Raw genomic sequence first — 16924 nt, 5'->3', positions numbered from 1 at the left:
CGAAAATATCGAAACCCGCCAAAAACATGGTGTGTGGGTGAAAAACACATGTTTCATAATTAAAAGTAAATTTAGATGTCTAAAATAATTATTTGAAATGAAATTATAATTGTTTGAATAAAATAATAATATTCAATGAAATATTCTATTTTCTAAATAAAAATAATATTTATAGAGAAATCCATAATTTAATTTCTATAGTGTAAAAGCTAAATATATTCATACATACTTTAAAGCAAATAATTAAAGTATAAAATTAATTTTACAGTGACATGTGGGCTCCCAACTAACCAATAAGGTGCGAGTTTGTGAACCTACAATTTTGTCGATGCAAGGCTAACTAAAGCCCTTGATGCAATTGGTTATCTACCGGCTATCCTGAGCCTGAAATGTGGGGAATTGAGGGTGGTGAGATTATAAAATCTCAGTGAGTAAACAGACACCATCTAAATTATCTAAAGGCGAGTAAATGGAGACGAATTAAAATATTCTTTTCCAATAGATATTTCATAACATGAATATTCAGTTTACTCAATTAATCAACATGGCTTATATATCTCACAAAACTTGGCTCCTGTCAAAATCATTCTCGCGAGTAACTTCGTCAAGGTATCCCACTGAGACCGCCAAGGTAGTTAAATGTCTCATACCCATAAACATGTTTTCACATCTGACACACAGCCGTTCCTTGGCGTTAGCTGAGTCTCACTCTCACTCGGTGGTCCACGTGAAGTGCACTCAAATCTTTACCTCAGGAGATATTTCATCCAACATCTCCCCCCGGAGGTAAATATATAATTGGGTTACCGTGCCCCTCTCATAGGCAGTCCACGGAAACCCCCACCACTGTAGTGACTATGACTTATTTTGTCTACCACCTGATTTAAAAAATCTTTATCTGCATGACATGGCAATTTATCGCAACCTAGCCTCTCAAGGTTGAATACATAGTATATATAATTTTGATACAAATACTGACTGGGCCATTCATGCTCACATATTGCTATAAGCCATATAATTTAAAACACAAGTAGGCAATCTCTAATTACTCTATTTTCAAAACCAGTATTCAATTTTTTAGAAAATTTATAAAATCACAATTTCTCATAAAACATAGTAATTTACCATTTAAACCCAATTTCCATAAAATCACACAATTGTATAAAACTACTCTAGATAATTAAGACGATAATAAGTTTACTCACAGTTCTAGGAGTCGATGTACTCCTAATCTCAGTCTTCAAGCACAATCTCTGTACTTTTACCAATGTAATTTGCTCACCACCTATCCACAATGTACAATACATAATTCACCACATTAATGTTTGACCATTATAAATCAATTCAGGCTCGGGGTATATGCATGATATGATATGCAACTTATCCGACTACCGCTTAAATGCGGTGCTGACCTAATTCGGCCTATTACCCGATTAAATGACAATTGTGTCCGATTTGGCTCCAAATTGCTCCATTTCATTTCTAATACCTCAATTCACCAAACATTATGCAAATAACACCAATTTCAGCATCAAAACCCTCTCATTTCTTCATGAAAAAATTCGGCCATTACAGTTGTCACGACCCGGAACTCCCATCGGGCCCGTGACAACCGTCGCGACGTCCCGATAAGCACTCATTACCCCGAATGCCGATCGAAACCCCGCAAGGCTTAGACTCAACTTCCACATCTCCCCGGTGAGCGACAGTTATTAAATCTCGCATTTCAAGAAATCATAAGTTGTTTCCAACTCAAAACAATAAAAATATTATTTTCTAGCTCACTGGGGCATTTTCATCATTTTTTTTTTTTGAAATTTCGAAATTCGAAAAAATGTAATATGTAAGTGGAAACACATATTTCATAATTTAAATTAAATTTTGAAGTCTAAAACATTCGTTTAAAGTAAAATTATAGCTATTTGAATATAATAAAAACATTAAATAAAATATTCTATTTTCTTAAAACACAATATTTTCAAAGTCTTCCTAAAATAACTTTTGTAGCGTAAGAGTAAAATAAATTTATTCATATAGTAATAAAGATAATTAAAGTATGAAATTTCGTTTACAGTGACACGTGGGCCCCCAACTAACCAAGAAGGTGTAGAGCTACGAACCCTTACTTCCTATGATGCAACTCCGAGATTAATTCTCGTTTTAATCAACTATCAACAAACTGTCCTGAGCCTGAAAAATGGATAGGAAGAGGGGTGAGATTAAATAATCCCAGTGAGTAAACAATTACCATCAAAAGCATCTAAAGCCGAGTAGATGGAGACAATATAAAAACGTTATATCTCAATAATGTTCCTAACACAAAATTCGTTACAATCTATACCAAATAATTTCTTTTCATCAAAATTTCCCCGACTTATGAATTTTTTTAAACTTGGCCCCTGCCAATATCATTCTCGCGGGTACCTTCGTCAAGGTATCCCACTGAGACCGCCAAGGCTGTTCAATGACCCATACCCATAAACATGTTTTCACATCTGACACACAGCCGTTCCTTGGCGTTGGCTGAGTCTCACTCTCACGTGGTGGCCCGAACGTGAGGTGCACTCAAATCATACCTCAGGAGATACTTCACCCAACATCTCCCCCCCGGAGGTAAGTATATAATTGAGTTACCGTGCCCCTCTTATAGGCAATCCACGGAAACCCCCACCACTGCAGTGACCGTTTAATATACCACCAGACCCATAAAAATTCCAGTAGCATAATATGGCGAATAAAATATAATCCAGTCTACCGAGACCAATCCAAAATTGTTCATATATTTCATGCCAACCCCAAAAATTTAGCCATCATGCTACCATAGTGTCATAAGCCTCAATTTCAATAACATATAAAATCATAAATTTCAACACAGTCTCCATATACTCAATTTTCCCAAAACAATATTTGATTTCAAAACCAGTATAAATCTCATTTTTATTAAAAAACATTTTAATTGGAAAACATAATATTTTATAATTTAAATTCACCATTCAATAAAAGCATCAAACAAGTATAATTACTCTAGATATTTAAGACGATAAATTGTCCACTCATAGTTCTAGGAGTCGATGTACTCCTAATCCCAATCTTCAAGCACAATTTTGGTACTTTTACCAGTGTAATTTGCTCACCACCTATCCACAATGTACAATACATAATTCACCACATCAATGCTTGACCATTATAAAATCAATTCAGGCTCGGTATATATGCATGATATGACATGCAACTTATCCGACTACCGCTTAAATGCGGTACTGACCTAATTCGGCCTATTACCCGATTAAATTACTAACGCGTCCAATTTAATCTCAAATTAATTTTTTTCAGTTTCTATACCTCAATTGCACCCAAATTGACTTAATGTCCCTCGGTGTGGTGCAAATTATCAGTCCTGATAGCAAATTACGAAAATACCCCTAATGGGTAAAAATTCATATTTTTGCTCCAAAAATTTCCATTATTTTTCTAGACTCATAATTCATCATTATTCATCATAATTCCTCAAATAAACATCAAGATCATCAGCCAATATTCCCCTAGAAAATTCAGCCAATAATGGTAATGGAGGAAAATAAATTCTTTTCTTGTTGTTTTGTTCCTAAATATGCTAAACTAACTTAAAACACTAACATAACTTAAAATCAAATTAATCTAACAAGTTTCTCTCTCCTAACCCATTTTTCCAGAATTGAATTCATCCTCAAATCACATGATTCAACCATGGAAAATGATGGGAAATGCATGGGAAAGGTAAAGCACAAGTCAAAATCAAGAAATTTTACCTTTTGTCACTTGTTTCCTTGAATTTTCACCAAATTTTTCTTGAATTTCTCCCCCTAGGTTTTTGTTTTTCTTTTCCCCTTTGTTTTCTTGCTATGGCCGGCCATAATGAAGAGAAAATGGTGGTGTGGGCTGATTTTTATAGTTAAATAATATAATAATCTAAACTTGCCACATGTCACTACATTATTGGTCTATTTTTTAAATTCTTATCTTTCAAGCTTTAAATCTCCACCACACATTATTCCTTAAAATATCCATAACTTAGATAAAATTCTCAAACTTATCCAAAGTCTTGGTGAAGTAATTTTTGATATTTACACTTTTGCCCCCGTAAAAATCAAAAATTACATTTTTGCCCCAAAAACTGAAAAATTACCCATAGACATATTTTTTATCCCTTATACTCATATTATTCCCCAATTTGTCAAATGTGATCTAAATTCTCTCAAAATCTCAAATTTTGTCCGCAGATGGAAAAATTACAATTTTACCCCTATATAGTGAAAATTTCAATTTGACTCCGAATTGATCCTCGAACTCCTAATTACCATTTTGAGTCATCCCTGAACTGTGAAACTCTTAATTTCACCTTAAAATTCCTATTTAAACTAGTTCGAGGCTTAATCGACTTAATGATACCATTAGGGGCAATATCGTCTTTTAACGATTTCTCGAACTTCCTAAATATACAAACATTCTATCGAGCATGTGAATGATATTATAATTATTTTACAAAGCAGGGTTTGACAACAGTGCACTAACACCGTGATTTTTTCTACTTAATTTTCTCACCATTATTCATCATTTTCTAAGCCATTTCTCTTGAAATAATAACAATCCATCACCCACACACATCAAGGAAGATTTGGTTAATGAAGATTCTTGGAGAAAATGGATTCTTTTCTTGTTGTTTTGCTTCTAAATATGCTAAACTAACTAAAAACACTAATATATCTTAAAATCAAATCAATCCAATATCTTTCTCTCTCCTTACCCATTTTGACCAGCCATGAATTTATCATGAAAACATGTAATTTAAGCATGGAAAATAAGGAGAAATGCTTAAGGAAAATAGATTTCAAGCTTAAGTTGAAAAATCTTACCTTTTTCACTTGTTTTCCTTGATTTTTCACACTTTTTTCTCTTGAAATTCTTCACCTAGGATTTGTTTTTCCTTTCTTTCCCTCTCTTCCTTGATTGGCCGAATATTTGGAGAGAAAATAGGCTGATTTATGCTGATTTTTAAGTTAAATAATAAAATATCCTAAGCTTGACACATGGCATGTTTCCATTGGTCCATTTTTAAAACTTTAAAAATTTTAAACCTTTTATCTCCACCACATAATTAGTCAAAGGTCAAAATGAGGATAAGGGAAGACCATGTACTGGACAAATGCTCTGGGGGTGCAAAATTATCGTTTTACCCCTAGGTGGCAAAATTACCATTTCGCCCCTATACTCCAAATTATACTGAAATTAAAATTTTTAACTTCTAAACCTCAAATCATACTCCAATAAGTCAAATATGATCAAAATCTTTCAAAAAAATTCCATTTTGTCTTCGAGTGGCAAAATTACCATTTTGCCCCTAGAGAATGAAATTTTCGATTTGACTCCAAATTAATCCTCGAACTCCGAATCACCATTTTAAGTCATTCTAGGGCTTTAAAATTTTCAATTTCACCCTAAAATCTCTATTTGATCTAGTTCGAGACTTAAATCAACTTTATTGTACCTTTAGGTACAATACCGACTTTTACGATTTTCGGGGTTCTCCTAGTATGTAAACATTCAGTCAATCACATGCATGTCATGACAAGTATTTTATAGAGTCAGGCTTGACATCTTCTCCCCCACTTGGATCAACCATATTATCCTTCTTCATGACTAATTTCGACATCCGACTAAATATTAATATTTTAATATTATTTTATTAATAAAATATTATTTTATTCTAAAAATTTTATCTTGTCTCTTTGGTTCTCAAAATACCTTATTATGCCTCAATTCACATCTGATAAGCTTTATTTATCACCATATCAAAGTATGAGGCATTTAATAACTATTCTTAGTTGACATTAGCTTATTGAAGTCTTTTGCCAAGGCGACTTAGAGATTATGAAAGGAGTTTCATAAGTCTCTATAAAGCTAATGATCAAACTTTAAGAATGAATATGAAGATCAATAAAAGTAGGCACTGTACCATGCTCTTATCATCTCCAGAATATATGATGAGGGAATGAATTACAATAAAAGACTAATCACTGAAAGGTTGAGTCAAACCATCTTGACTCTTCTAACATTTTAGTGGCCATGATGGATTGCTAAACCCAATCTTGGTCTATGAACTCTAGGTAGTTTATTTGATTAATGATGAATTTAAAGTAGTTTAAATTTATCTAATTCTAAGTTTGACTTAAGAATTATGTATTAAGTTCATTACCAACATATTAAAAACCTAATGGGTCACACACCTAAAATGAATGTTGAAAATAAAATGGGAGAGATGATTAAGTTGGACTTAATCAAATTAGAAGTTATGACCTTCTCAAGTACTTGATTAAAATTGTTTACGTAAGTTGTTGGACTTAATTAATTAAATTGTTTAATTAAGTCATTAGGCCTAATTGATTAAAATTGTTTAATTAAGTCATTGAGCCTAATTAATTAAAACCTAATTAATTAAACAATTTTAATTAAGTCATTGAGCCTAATTAATTAAATAATTTTAATTAAGTCATTGGGCCTAATTGATTAAATTAAACAATTAAGTTAACTAGGCTTCTTAAGGACTTGATTAAATTATTTAATCAAATTATTGGAGTAATTGGCAATTACATAATAGCCTTTGTAATTAGGATTTAAAATTAATCCATGGTATAAATACCTTGCTAGAGCCTCCAAATAAAAAATGAGAAAGTAGCTGAAAAATTAGAAGAATGACACACTAGAAATTCCTTTGGCCTTGCCACCCCTTGGGTTAAGAAAAAATAGTTTTTCATTCACTTGATTTCTTTTGTGTGTTCAATCCTAAATTTTTGTATGTATTATGAGTTAATGAAACTCATCTTTGCTAGTACATTGTCAAGGCATAGCACTCTCAATCCTTAAAAAATAATTTTCTAATTCATTGGTGCAAATTACCAATAGAGGCTGCACAATGATTCCTTAAACAACCTTGGTTTGCAACAACTGGATTGAGGTGATTGAACTTTTTGAAGGCTGATTTAGTGATTTAACAAAAGAGTCATCAACTTTTGTTATTTAGATAAAATGATATAATTATATATTTTATTTATTAATCTAATTTTGTACTCAATTTAGCAAAGAAGATATCCTAAGAAGATGAGATGCAATTAAATTTGTTAATTTTTATTTTCACTATGTTTTTATTTCACTATCAAAAATCAAGCTTTTTTGACGAAATTTTTCATTGGAAAAAATAAAAATTTCTTGGGTAAAAACATCGTCAGAAATACTTTCTGTTAAAAATTCGTCAAAAATTTCTAATAAAAAATTTCGTTGAAAAAAGTACATAATTTCGTCAAAAAAAAATTTTTGTACATTGTATCACGTCAATTTTGTCAAAAAATATTAAAATTTCAATGAAATATTCTATTGAAAATTTTTCACGAAATGTTCTGTTGGAAAAATAATTCCATCGAAAATTTTCAACAAAATATTCCATTAGAAATTTCTCATAAAATTTTGTTGAAAATGCTTTTCCAATGACAATTTTCGTTGAAAATTTACCACGAAATTCTGTTGAAAATGTTTTTCCAACGAAATTCTATAAAAAATTTTCGATGAAATGTTCCGTTGACAATACCTTTCCAACGAAAATTACCAACCAAAATCATCGAATTTTGTCAATGGTGACTAAATTATTAGTTTACATCCACCATTCACATTCAAAATTTATAAGAGAAACATGCATTGAAAACTAAAATTCAAAATCAAGTTCATACAATTAAAAATCGTCATAAAAACACTATCTAAAAATGTTAAACAAATATAAACATAGCACTAAATCATCATAAAACAATTTTTCCTTGCTTTTCTCAACTTGTTTTGCCATTATTTGGTATCCCATACCGTATCAATAACGGCATCCCAAATTTCATTTGTGATCCATTCCTTTAACATGCCTTTGCAGTTCCTAATGTGCATGCAAGAAATCTTCAAGTGCCGTGTAGTTGAAAAAAGAACAAACACCACTTCTGGTCACTTCTCCAAAGTCCTATGTGACAAAAAGATAAAGTCATAACATATACTACATCTTGCAGAATGATTATGCATTTAACTAGATAATTCATTTGTAAGGAAAGAATGACAGAGAACAAAAGGAAGCCATCAATTGGCATCTAGAAAAGAGCTTATAACTGGCACAAGACTAACATTTTCTATCTTTAAAATGAAAAAGGAAACCATGGATTTGTCACTTGACAAAAGAATCATATTGGCTAGAAAAATTTAACTCTAGATGCCATAACTGCATTCATGTCAGCTTAAGGCCACATTAAAATGACCTTTTTGTTATTGCTTAATGATAACTACAACAAAAAGAGCTCTCAGAATTATAGAAACAATTTTGACCACACTTCCCAATATTTTCTGCGGCATTGTTGTTATCCACACATACTCACCATATACTATTCCAACTCAACAGTCTGTTAACTCGATAATTTCATTTTTATAACTTTCGATACTATAAAAAGTTTTATCAAATAAACAATCTTCAGGCTTGACTAAGCTAGGTTAAACATTTAGAAAATGGCCATTGGTCTTTTATGATCAAGTACCAGCAAACTATCATAAAAATGTAAGATTATGTGGCAGCCCCTTCAAGCATTCAGCTTGCAAAAGAAGCCCAAGCTAAAGCTCTACATATTAAGAGTTTGTTTGATCTGACTTTTTTTTAACTTAAAAGCTATTATAAAGCTCTTATAAAAAACAATAGCTTTTAAAATTATGCTAAAATTATTTGATAAATTTTTTTTTTATAAGTGTTTTTTTTATAATTTATAATTTTGGTTAAAATTATCATAAAAGGTATTTTTTTTTTTTCGAGAGGATGATATTGTAATTATTTTTAATATATGAGGATATTTTTGGAACAAAAATAAAAATTTTCTTGTATTTTTAAAAGAAAAGAAGAAAAAGCTCCTCACAAGAGCTTTTCCTAAAACCCTTTTTTTTTAATTTTATTCTTTAAAAAAAAAAGCTACCTTTTTTAAGAGTTTCTCAAAATTTATGTTTGACCTGACTTTTGCTTTTAAGAGATAGATAAGCTGAAAAAAAACCAGACCAAACAAGCACTAAATCTACTTTTATATCTATGTAATTACAATAAAGCTTGTTCAAAATTGACATGTCAATCTAGCACAACACATTTTACACTAATGTATTAAGTTCATCAAACCTTCACAAAGTCCTCTTGAAGAAAATAGAAGAACCTAGAAATATTGTCCAAATTCTAGAGTACAAATCATAACAAACGTCAACATGAATAAATGTCAAGCCTGGCCATCCACTTGAGATGATGCATTGAGCAACTAAAGAAACAAAAAATAACATGGATAACATTGGTGACTACCTTTATTACTACATCCAAAAGGTATTTACATATGTTAAAATTAACAAGAACTTCTAAATCACATAAAAACATAGTATTAAGAACCATGTATGATGCAACTGCAAAAGGGAAACCATTAATAGAGATCACATCAACTTGCTATTTTCTGGATATTGAAAATCTAGCTCATGAAATTAGAAAGGAGAAAGAAAATGTCTACACATTACATGTAAAGAATTTGTGCTATAGAAATAATAACTCTTTACCTGAATTAAGAAGTTTGCATCCAAACAATGCAAGCTCAAACAAGTTTGCAAAGTTCTAAGTCAGAAAAACCAAATCATTATTAGTCATCCAAGGAGTTACCCTTCAAGCCTCAATTTCCTCAGATTTGGCATAGACAAGTTGAAGCTTGATATGGATATATCACCAAGACAGTAGCACAAAATCAATGTTTTCAATTGCCTCAAGGATTTCATTATGTTGATTATGATGCAATCAGATATTACGTACAAAGAACTCCAACAATTAAAATATATATATCAATATGAATGGGTTTCAACAATATGAAATGACTAAAATAGATGCTGATGGAGGACACCCAAGTCAAGAACAGCTAAATATTTTATGGACAGCACATGGCTGGCCTCAACCAGTTTCACAAAATTAAATAGTATCCCTGAAATTTAATTTTCAATCATCAAAAAATATCTACTTAATCTCAAACCTTAATTGATAAAAATTTAAAAAGCATTATTATAAAAGCTTATGGAAACTGTACTAACTCAAATTCAAAGAATTTTATGTTACGTTGCGACCATATGATCCAACAATCCAATAATTTGAAGCGCTCCAATTAGTTTCCTTGCTTTATTCTGGCTTCTCAGAGAACCCATAAAGAAGAGCCCCTTTCCCTATATCATCTCTAGCTTTAACCTGTTCTACAAACAGAGAACTAGCCTTCATCAATCGAGAAGAGCTTGGTCCAAGCACTGTACGGCAATCCGCATGGTAGCCATATCGGAGGCTTACTAACACTGCAAACCCCCCAAAAAAGGAAATGCTTTGTTTCAGACCCAGGGGTTAGGGAAACTAGATAATTGCAAAACATGTGAAAGAACAAAAACCTTAAGCTCCAAAGCCGTAGATCAGAACACAGAAGAAGTGCAGAGTTTGAGGAGAAAAGCAGGCAACCTTCAGCATAACAAAGCAAAGGAAGCTTCAGTTGCCTGGTAACAGCACTAGAAGAGGCAGCAAAGTAGGGACAACTTGGCAAAGTGATGAGCCAGGCACATGGGCTAGGGATTAGGGATTAGTATTTGAATCATATGGGTTTGGTTTTTAGAATAAGTTGGTAAACTTTAAATTAGTTTGAATGGACGGTAGACTTAGCCCAAACTTAATTTATTTTTCATCAAGAAACAAGTTCAAGTTCTTATATCAACAAAATTTTAAATATTTTAAAATTTATTAATAAATAAATAAATAATTGTTAATAATAATAGAGCTTTAATATATTTATATTAATAATATATATCTTTACATATTCATAATATATTAGACATTAATGTATAATATAATATATTTAATATTATTAAATTGTAAATAAAATTAATATTATTTTGATATTTATTTATAATATATTTTTTATTAATTATTAACTAAATTTATTATTTTGTAAATATCAATTACTTATTTATAATAAGTATAAGTAATATGTTAATTTTATACAATATATATTTATATGTATTACTTTATCATATATATACAGGAAATTAATGACACAACTTATATATTATAATATTTTATTTTAAATTTTGAATAAATAAAAATTAACTATAAATAATATGTTATAAAAACTAAGGTGATAATTAATAAAGTTATTAAGTGTAATAATATAAATAAAGTTTATTGCAAGTTATAATAATGTTTATGTATAAATTAAATATATGTATGTATATAATATATTTATAAAATATATATATTCATGACATTTTATATTACAAAACATTACTAAGTTGTAATAATTATAATATATTAATATGTAGGATATTTATTATCATTTATTAATATTAACATATAAGTTATATCATTTAAAATATATAACTTGTAATTTCATATTAATATAGATTTATAAATAAATAAATATATAGTTAATATTAACTTACTATGATTATGATTTGTATATGTATATATCATAAATTAATATATTTTAAGTATATTTTTAATTAAGTTTACTATCAATTCTTCATAATTTATATTAACTAATGCTAGTATACATCAAGTATTATTATTTTTGTATACCTTATACGGTTATATATATATATATATATATATATATATATATATATATATATATATATATATATATATATATATATATATAGTACTCATGATTTTAATTATTAAAATTATAATATGAAACTAATCGTAAAGGATGATGTATTCAAAGTAATATTGGAATTATTTTATATGAATATAATCAATGTAAAACATAATGTTATATTACTTTTTGTATATATATTAATGACTCAAATTATATGTTATAATGCTATATATATTACAAAATTTGTATAACTAATAATTAATTGTAAATAATATTTTATAAAAACTAAGATAATAGCTAATAAAGTTATAAATTGTAATCATATAAATAAAATTTACTATAAGCTTACATATAAAATATAGGTGTAATGATTATAACATATTAATATATATATATATATATATATGTAGGATATTTAATATCTCAAATATATATATTAACTTATAAAGTTATATCATTGAAAGTATATAACTTGCAATTTCGTATTAATACAAGTTTATATTTTTTTTTTATGAATAATACAGGTTTATATATATATATATTTCATTGGTATGATTCTAATTTGTGTACATACATATAATAAGCAAATATATTTTAAATATATTAAATTAATAAGTTTATTATATATCTGTCTTCTTAATTTATATTAATTAATGCTAGTACATACCTAGGTATTATTACGTTTTGTTTAATTTATTATTAGATTTTATAATCTATTTTATAAAATTAAAAAATTTATTATGTTCTTTTTATAAAATTTTTAATTTTATAAAATTAATGAATTTGGAACTATTAATTTATAATTTATGATTTAATAAAGTTTTCAAAATATATACAAAAAAGCAAAGAAAAACATATTTAAATTTTTAATATTATAAAGTTCTCTTATAAAGGATTAGTAAAATTTTGAAAAATTCTTAATATATTTTGTATAAAAAATTTAAATAATAATAATACTGACGGATTTTTTCAACGGAATATTCCATTAGAAACTTTCTGTTGGTAATAGCTTTTTCTAATGGAAAATTTCGTTGAAAAAATTAGCAAGCTTAAATTTTTTTTGGCACCTTAAACTTTCTGATGGATTTCCAACAGATAATTTTCCATTGGAAATTTAGTCGAAAAGTTTGGCGGGAGTAAATTTGTTTTGAATCAAAAAAATTTTCAACGGATTTTCGATAGAAATTTTTATTGGAAATCCGTCGGCAAAAGTCAAAATAAATTTTTGTTGGAATTTCGTTGGAAATTTCCAACGGAATTTTTTTCGTTAGAAAAAACCTATTTCCTTGTAGTGTTTATTTATGATGCATGATTAGCCCTCACCCATCAATGGACTTATGATTACAAGTTAGGAGGTAAGAGTATTTTACCTAAAAATATAATTATACATGCATTTTATTTTGGTATGTAATTCCTCCTATATTTATCATCAATTAAACTCAACATTTAACTCGTTAAATTATGTGAAATTAGTAGGATATCAATGCTACATAGCGGGATTTATAATGAGTGAAGATTTTGTTATGGTAATGTAATGGTTCTTTTTAAGTGTTTGATTGATGTGCATTTTGTAAAATTTTATCAACATCTAATGCTAAGGATTGTGAATAGTATTACATAGCAATAACAAGAACCCAAATAAAAATGTTTAGTATATGCTAAAAAAAAGAAACAAAAAAGTAGAAATTATATATGCATTTTTAAGTTTCATTTTACTAATCAACATTTTTCATCTATAGAAAGATAGCTTGTTACAAAATGTACTAAAAATTGTTCGACATTCAGTGATAAACACCATGTTGTTGTCCACAAAATTAGAGTGGATTTCAATTTGTGCTAGGAATTCAAAATAAGGTGAATTTTTTGGACAACATTACATAGTGTCATGGTCCATACCAACACCAATTTGCAAGGCATTGTCCACTTTGGCTCGGTAGCCTCACAATTTTGTCCCATAAAAAAGACCTCACAGGTTGAAGGTGGTGTGAACTCTTATATGCTCTGTATCACTCTTATACACAACTAATGTGGGATTCATGGCTTCTTTCTAAAACCATGACATCCTCCCTTAGTTCCCCGTTGAGAGCTTCTCTTCAATGTGGGACTTATGGCTCTACTCGTTGGAAGCATATTTCTATGATGTGGGATTCACATAGTCCACGTTAGAATCGTGACACATAGGCAAGATGGTAATTTTCCAACTACAAAAAGTGACTTCGTGGCTATATGTCAAACCCTGCTTTGTAAAATAATTATAATGTCATTCACATGCTCGATAGAATGTTTGTATATTTAAGAAGTTCGAAAAATCGTTAAAAGACGATATTGCCCCTAATAGTATCATTAAGTCGATTAAGCCTCGAACTAGTTCAAATAGGAATTTTAAGGTGAAATTAAGAGTTTCACAGTTCAGGGATGACTCAAAATGGTAATTAGGAGTTCGAGAATCAATTCGGAGTCAAACCGAAATTTTCACTATCTAGGGGTAAAATTCTAATTTTTCCACTTGCGAACAAAATTTGAGATTTTGAGAGAATTTAGATCACATTTGACAAATTGGAGAATGATATGAGTATAAGGGATAAAAAATATGTCTATGGGCAATTTTTCAGTTTTTGGGGCAAAAATGTAATTTTTGATTTTTACGGGGGCAAAAGTGTAAATTTCAAAAATTACTTCACCAAGACTTTGGATAAGTTTGAGAATTTTATCTAAGTTATGGATATTTTAAGGAATAATGTGTGGTGGAGATTTAAAGCTTAAAAGATAAGAATTTAAAAAAATGGACCAATAATGTAGTGACATGTGGCAAGTTTAGATTATTATATTATTTAACTATAAAAATCAGCCCACACCACCATTTTCTCTTCATTATGGCCGGCCATAGCAAGAAAACAAAGGGGAAAAGAAAAACAAAAACCTAGGGGGAGAAATTCAAGGAAAATTTGGTGAAAATTCAAGGAAACAAGTGACAAAAGGTAAAATTTCTTGGTTTTGACTTGTGCTTTACCTTTCCCATGCATTTCCCATCATTTTCCATGGTTGAATCATGTGATTTGAGGATGAATTCAATTCTGGAAAAATGGGTTAGGAGAGAGAAACTTGTTAGATTAATTTGATTTTAAGTTATGTTAGTGTTTTAAGTTAGTTTAGCATATTTAGGAACAAAACAACAAGAAAAGAATTTATTTTCCTCCATTACCATTATTGGCCGAATTTTCTAGGGGAATATTGGCTGATGATCTTGATGTTTATTTGAGGAATTATGATGAATAATGATGAATTATGAGTCTAGAAAAATAATGGGAATTTTCGAAACAAAAATACGAATTTTTACCCATTAGGGGTATTTTCGTAATTTGCTATCAGGACTGATAATTTGTACCACACTGAGGAACATTAAGTCAATTTGGGTGCAATTGAGGTATAGAAACTGAAAAAAATTAATTTGAGATTAAATTGGACGCGTTAGTAATTTAATCGGGTAATAGGCCGAATTAGGTCAGCACCGCATTTAAGCGGTAGTCGGATAAGTTGCATGTCATATCATGCATATATACCGAGCCTGAATTGATTTTATAATGGTCAAGCATTGATGTGGTGAATTATGTATTGTACATTATGGATAGGTGGTGAGCAAATTACACGGGTAAAAGTACAAAAAATTGTGCTTGAAGACTGGGATTAGGAGTACATCGACTCCTAGAACTGTGAGTGGACAATTTATTGTCTTAAATATCTAGAGTTATTATACTTGTTTGATGCTTTTATTGAATGGTGAATTTAAATTATAAAATATTATGTTTTCCAATTAAAATGTTTTTTAATAAAAAATGAGATTTATACTGGTTTTGAAAACTAATATTGTTTTGGAAAAATTGAGTATATGAAGACTGTGTTGAAATTTATGATTTTATATGTTATTGAAATTGTGGCTTATGACACTATGGTAGCATGATGGCTAAATTTTTGAGGTTGGCATGAAATACATGAACAGTTTTGGATTGGTCTTGGTAGACTGGATTACATTTTATTCGCCATATTATGCTACTGGAATTTTTATGGGTCTGGTGGTATATTAAACGGTCACTGCAGTGGTGGGAGTTTCCGTGGACTGCCTATGAGAGGGGCACGGTAACTCAATTATATACTTACCTCCGGGGGGAGATGTTGGGTGAAGTATCTCCTGAGGTATGATTTGAGTGCACCTCACGTTCGGGCCACCACGTAAGAGTGAGACTCAGCCAACGCCAAGGAACGGCTATGTGTCAAATGTGAAAACATGTTTATGGGTATGGGTCATTGAACAGCCTTGGCGGTCTCAGTGGGATACCTTGACGAAGGTACCCGCGAGAATGATTATGGCAGGGGCCAAGTTTAAGAAATTCATAAGCCGAGAAATTTTGATGAAAATAAATTGTTTGGTATATATTGAAACGAAATTTGTGTTATGAACATTATTAAGATATAACGTTTTTATATTATCTCCATCTACTCTGCTTTAGATGCTTTTGATGATAATTGTTTACTCACTAGGATTATTTAATCTCACCCCTTTTCCTATCCATTTTTCAGGCTCAGGACAGTTTGTTGATAGTTGATTAAAACGAGAATTAATCTCGGAGTTGCATCATAGGAAGTAAGGGTTCATAGCTCTACACCTTCTTGGTTAGTTGGGGGCCCACGTGTCACTGTAAACGAAATTTCATACTTTAATTATCTTTATTACTATATGAATAAATTTATTTTACTCTTACGCTACAAAAGTTATTTTAGGAAGACTTTGAAAATATTGTGTTTTAAGAAAATATAATATTTTATTTAATATTTTTTTTATATTCAAATAGCTATAATTTTACTTTAAACGAATGTTTTAGACTTCAAAATTTAATTTAAATCATGAAATATGTGTTTCCACTTACATATTACATTTTTTCGGATTTCGAAATTTCAAAAAAAAAATGACGAAAATGCCCCAGTGAGCTAGAAAATAATATTTTTATTGTTTTGAGTTGGAAACAACTTATGATTTCTTGAAATGCGAGATTTAATAACTGTCGCTCACCGGGGAGATGCGGAAGTTGATGCTAAGCCTTGCGGGGTTTCGATCGACATTCGGGGTAATGAGTGCTTATCGGGACGTCGCGGCGGTTGTCACGGGCCCGATGAGAGTTCCGGGTCGTGACACTATATCACATCTAGCACTGCAACAAAAATTAAATAAGAGGCGGTTG

General features: G+C 29.9%; 2 long non-coding RNA genes across 3 annotated transcripts; one reads left to right on the top strand and one right to left on the bottom strand.

Moving 5' to 3' along the window:
• Nucleotides 1-7693: 7693 nt before the first annotated feature.
• On the bottom strand, nt 7694-10707 carry LOC18609367 (uncharacterized). Of its 2 annotated transcripts, none has more exons than XR_016024462.1 (3): nt 10492-10707; nt 9631-10401; nt 7694-8029 (listed from the first exon to the last, which is right to left on the bottom strand). It is a non-coding gene; the product is annotated as an uncharacterized LOC18609367 (long non-coding RNA). The 2 variants fall into 2 exon arrangements; XR_016024463.1 differs by having other exon boundaries at nt 10150-10401; nt 10492-10703.
• A 3864-nt stretch (nt 10708-14571) lies between these two features.
• LOC148764271 (uncharacterized) lies at nt 14572-16533 on the top strand. Its single transcript, XR_016024814.1, has 3 exons — nt 14572-14668; nt 15320-15400; nt 16266-16533. It is a non-coding gene; the product is annotated as an uncharacterized LOC148764271 (long non-coding RNA).
• Nucleotides 16534-16924: the final 391 nt, after the last annotated feature.

This window comes from Theobroma cacao, chromosome 2 (genome assembly GCF_053813885.1).
Source record: "Theobroma cacao isolate CCN51 chromosome 2, ASM5381388v1, whole genome shotgun sequence".
NCBI classification, from domain to species: domain Eukaryota; kingdom Viridiplantae; phylum Streptophyta; class Magnoliopsida; order Malvales; family Malvaceae; genus Theobroma; species Theobroma cacao.
Note: the sequence above shows the minus strand (reverse complement) of the source record. Positions and strands in the feature narration are given on the sequence as shown.